Genomic DNA, 5,552 nt, shown 5'->3' with positions numbered 1-5,552 from the left:
ACAGGATGTACAATGAGATTGGAGAATATGTGAATATGAACAGTGTGAACAGCAGTGTGAATATGAACCTGGCCGACTGTCTCGCTCTCGCTCCTTCACTCGTAACCAGCGAATCACCTGAATCACGTGATTCATTCCAAGAACGAAGCAGTTGCTGCTTTGGACGTCATATGTCACGTGATTATTTTTTTTTTTTTTGTCCTGAAGCTTCAAAGCAGTGGTTCTCTGGAGTTGGAAGCTCAGGGTTCGAAGCACTTATCGAAGCTTCGGGTTCACACTCTCATCACTACGCGTCTGGATTAGAGATCTCAGTTGAGGAAAACATCTTTTTAAAGGAAGTTCATCTTTTACCTGGCCTGGTTGAATTTATGTTTTTTAAAGGAGGGAATGTACACTGTGACATTAGGAGGTGGCCAGCCTGATGAAAGCATTCAGGACCTGCAGAGGAAAATACTGAGCTGCAGTCCCAGGATTTCATGTGGAACCCCACTCCCCACTAACGCCAGGTGTGTGGAAACTCTTTAAAGAAAGATGCAAGCTCAGTATTTGATTGACTGATTATTTCATTGAGTGACCTCCTTTTTCTGTCTATAACCAAGCAGATAACCCTGGTGGTAGTGTTCTTGGGCCCTGTGGGACAGGGTTGCGAAGGGCGGGAGTTACCCCTCCCTGCTGTTCTTCGCTGCTCGCCACTGATCGTCACTGGGAGGTGGGTGCGTGTGGGTCTTGGGGTGTGTGGCCGGATGTCTTGGCCTGCTCCCTTGGTAGCTGTGGCCTGGTGGTGGCTAAGGCCCTTGGCAACAGTGGGAAGGAGCAACTCCCGTTTAACAGAAAGAAACCTCCAGCAGAAGCAGGCTCAGGGAGGGGCAGTCAGCTGTAACGACCAGTTGGGCTGAGAGGAGAGAGACAGGACAAAAGAAATGTTGAAGAGAGCCAGAGATTAAAAATAATTAATGATTAAATGCAGAGTGGAGTATAAACAAAGTAAATAAGGTGAATGAAAAGAAACAGTGCATTATGGGAACCCCCCAGCAGACTAGGCCTATAGCAGCATAACTAAGGGATGGTTCAGGGTCACCTGATCCAACCCTAACTATGAGCTTGATCAAAAAGGAAAGTTTTAAGCCTAATCTTAAAAATAGAGAGGGTGTCTATCTACCAAATCCAACCTGGGAGCTTTTTCCACAGAAGAGGGGCCTGAAAGCTGAAAGGGCCTGATTGTTCAAGACCTTGTATGTGAGGAGAAGGATTTTAAATTCTAGATTTAACAGGGAGCCAATGAAGAGAAGCCAATATGGGAGAAATCTGCTCTCTCTTCCTAGTCCCTGTCAGTACTCTAGCTGCAGCATTTTGAATTAGCTGAAGGCTTTTTTTAGGACAGCCTGATAATAATGAATTACAATAGTCCACCCTAGAAGTAATAAATGCATGAATGAGCTTTTCAGCATCACTCTGAGAAAGTATGTTTCTAATTTTAGAAATATTGCGCAAATGCAAAAAAGCGGTCCTACATATTTGTTTAATATGTGCATTGAAGGACAAATCCTGGTCAAAAATGACTCCAAGATTTCTCACAGTGTTACTGGAGGTCAAAGTAATGCCAAGTATCTGGTTAGACACCATGTTTCTAAGATTTGTGGGGCCGAGTACAAGAATTTCAGTTTTATCTGAATTTAGAGGAAATTAGAGGTCATCCAGGCCTTAATGTCTTTAAGACATTCCTGCAGTTTAACTAATTGATGTGTGTCATCTGGCTTCATCGATAGATAAAGCTGAGTGTCATCTGCATTACAATGAAAATTGATGCAATGCTTTCTAATAATACTGCCTAAGGGAAGCATGTATAATGTAAATAAAATTGGTCCTAGCACAGAACCCTGTGGAACTCCATAATTAACCTTAATGTGTGAAGAAGACTCCCCATTTACATGAACAAATTGGAGTCTATGAGATAAATATGATTCAAACTTCTGCGGTGCAGTACCTTTACCAGTACCTATGGCAGTACCTATGGCATGCTCTAATCTCTGTAATAAAATATTATGGTCAACAGTATGAACAGGATCCAACAGGACGAGTCCACTGTCAGAGGCTGTAAGAAGATCATTTGTTCAGGCTAATTAGCATGGCCACTGATGACAGCAGAAAGGTTTTCTTGAAACGGGAAGTTGTTTCTCTGCTATTAGTACATTGAGCAGTGTGTACATGAGGAGTGATTAACAGTGCTAGGTTATTAGTTTTTGTTTCTTTTTTTATAGTATAGAATATAATGGTGCATGTTTACTGACTGAAATAAAAAAAAGGTGTGAATTATTTTGTGTGTTTAATGGTTTTAATGGCAATAAAATGCTTCTACATCCGCCATGTATACTTACTGTCACACTGTGTATAACTTTGTTTCTGTCAAGGAAGAACAATGATGTAATGCTGGATGATGCACTGGAGGGGGCAGAGTTGGACTGAAGTGATCAGGTTCCATCTTTACTGCAAAGGTACTCATAAAATGGTGTATACTCATGTGTATAATTAGTATCATGAAAACCACATTCAATAATTTATGGTAGTAAATATGTCAAGCAGACCTCTAGTAAAATATATTTGCTGTAAATATTTCTATTGGGTTCTATTAAATGGTCACAATCTGCAAAAGTTGTGACATCTGAGCTGAGACAGGAAACGTGCATTGATTTTATGTCACTGTTACAGTGTCACTCATGTGTTATAAATTTAATGTGGCTAAAAAAGTAAACAGGTTGAAGACCTTGTTTCTTCACTGACCTGATGTATCCACACACTGTCCTTCTGAGTGTTGCTGTTCTTACCTTCAGTCTTAAATGGTGTAGTCATTGCAAGCAGTGTTATAACAGGTTAGTAGATGTAGCCAGAGATCAAAACATTTTGTGGTTAAATTTCCATCCAACACTTTTGTGTAAACTGAAACATCTTTCTATCTTTACAAAGCTGTTTTCAACAATGTTGTGCACTGTTAATGTTTGACACATTCATTCTGACTTTAGTGAACACATGACCTTCGAGACTAATCAAACATTTCAGTCATGCAGTGAAATATCTCACCTACATGAGTCTCAATCAGCACTCCTACTTTTCAACTAGTCTTACCATCAGAACTACTTTTGTTTTGCATTTTATCAAATATCTCTGTTAAATTACTTTAAATGTTAATCTCATCAGATCATTATATAATATTTTTATACTCGTTTGATAATGACTTTCTGAACAGCCAAATCTTTATTGTGGGTTTGGTGCCTGTAAGAAAACAGTATATTAGAATGTAATGAATCAAACTATGAGAGAACACGAGAAAACCTCTGACAGTTCATTCAAACAAGCTTTGACTGTTTAACAACAGCAGTTCGCCTTCTTTGGAAACTATTTTTAAATCTTTACAGTTGCTTCATAGGCCGAAGTAAAAACCACAGGAAGAGCTGATGCTTCAGTCTGCAGCATGACATCATGGAGGTCGGAGCTGCCTCCACCAGACTGTGAGTACTGTCTCCACTTCTGTGTTTCTCACTGTTAAAGCTGTCAATAAATAATAAAAATGTTTAAAGGTCAAAGTTAACGGACTTGAGATGAATTTAATTTAATTCAATTGTATTTATACAGTGAAAAATCACAACAAACAGCTGGATTAAGGCACTGTTTGTTGTACGGTCAAGACCATACAATCAGAGGATCAACTATGTGCAAGCAACTGGTGACAGTGGGAGGGAAAAACTCCTTTTTTAAAAGGTAGAAACCAGCAGAACCAACTCAGAGAGGAGCAGCCAGCTGCAGCAACTGGTTGGGGCTGAGGGGGAAGAGAGAGAGATTAATAAACCATCCAAAACATTAGAAAAACATTAGAAAAAATCCAAATTCCATGTTTTCTTTCTGATCTGTAAAGTACCTACAACACTGCTTCTTTTCTATAAAAAACTAAAATAAACAAAAAACAAAAACAAATTTGTGTTCACATGTGACCTGTAACTGTTTGACTCAAACTCAACTGCTCACCTTCAGCATGAACGTCACAGAAGTTAAGTACCTTAAAGATTAGCAATAAACAGTTTCTTTTTAACAAAAAAATGATTAAAATTATTTTTTCTTGCTGGCTCTGGTTTTTTGATGAGATTACATTGTGTTAATGAAAAGTTTCCTTTAACTTTTCAACCAAATTTAGACATAATGAGTGGCCATTTGGGAGACATTATTTCCAAAAAAAACAAAAAAATTACTTTTCAAATTACACTTTTTAAGCAAATCTCAGTGTTGTTGACACTGTACTTTTGTAATGCTAGACTATTGTAGTGCACTAAATTGTAAAAAAAATTAATGAATTAAAAAAAGTAAGTATTATTAACATTGTTGTAAAAGCAGGAAGACAGCCATCCTCACTGTTTTTATGCTGCGGTCTCAATTAATCTGCAGTTTCTATGCTTATCATTCCAAACTAATTGCAGTTCCTTGAATGTGAATCAGTAACATTTCACCGTGAGGGTTGTTTATTGTGAAGCTGTGCATAAATTCAATTTTCGAAGAAAATTTAAAAAAAACAATCCACTTTAAAAGTATATGAGTTATATTCACCCAAAATTGAAATTGTGTCAGTGTATTTAAAACATTTGGTTACTCGTGTCAGTTGGGTTTGTTTCAATTTTACCACTATAAAGCAGAATGTTTTATAAAATATTGCTACAAATATAAATGCAACAGTCATCTGCATTAAAACACCAGAAAACTAATTTTTTCACACTAGAATATTTTGCAGGAAAACTTTGGCTGCTGGATTTCACGTGTGATTACTTTGTAGATAACGGACCCATTAGTTTTCTGTTTGTTTGTTTTGTTTTTTTCTCTGGTGTGGTGTATGTACTGAGAGCAACCAGAAATTCTGCCATTTGAAAACCCAGATGAAAATAAAGGAGGAATACAATAAAAGAGGTCCAAAATCTGTAAAATAAACATTTTTTTTTTTAAATAAAATTTAGTGTACATACATTTTGTGAAATACATTTTTGTCACTCTCAAATGTTGAGCAGAAGTTAGGAAATTACAGCTTAGCTTACAACAAAGCTAAAAATATAAAATGTAGCATAAAAACCAGGAAGTGTCCTCAACGAGTTATTTGTATCCTTTTTTAATGCTGTTTGTTCTGAGCTTCCTGCTTTTCTTACAGCTTGCAGAGTGAGAGCTGACAGAAGACATGATCACATTTGAGAGACTGAAACAATGAAATAACCCACAATTATCATCTATTGATTTGGTTTGGTGTGCATGTCTGTAAACTGTAATATCTTGTGTCTTATCAGTCAGATACAACTGGCTGCCAGACCAGATGATTTTGTACATATATGGTTTGAACAAAGCATGTGTGTGTTGATTAAAGTTTGAAGCTAAATCAACTTGTTCCATCTGCTCTCTTTTTTTAGATGCATGAATGCTGTTTACAAAAATAAGAGCTGCTGCAGCCTGTACACACACTGTGGTCAACCGCTCATCTCAAACTGTCGCATTTCTTTTTTTGCAAAACAGATGCACCATGTTTGTGG

General features: G+C 37.4%; 1 long non-coding RNA gene across 1 annotated transcript; it reads left to right on the top strand.

Annotated features, from left to right (window-relative positions):
* The first annotated feature begins 237 nt into the window (after positions 1-237).
* LOC115796680 (uncharacterized) lies at positions 238-3,507 on the top strand. The gene is made up of 4 exons (XR_004021321.1): positions 238-506; positions 603-709; positions 2,409-2,492; positions 3,411-3,507. It is a non-coding gene; the product is annotated as an uncharacterized LOC115796680 (long non-coding RNA).
* Positions 3,508-5,552: the final 2,045 nt, after the last annotated feature.

This window comes from Archocentrus centrarchus, chromosome 18 (genome assembly GCF_007364275.1).
Source record: "Archocentrus centrarchus isolate MPI-CPG fArcCen1 chromosome 18, fArcCen1, whole genome shotgun sequence".
NCBI lineage: Eukaryota > Metazoa > Chordata > Actinopteri > Cichliformes > Cichlidae > Archocentrus > Archocentrus centrarchus.
Note: the sequence above shows the minus strand (reverse complement) of the source record. Positions and strands in the feature narration are given on the sequence as shown.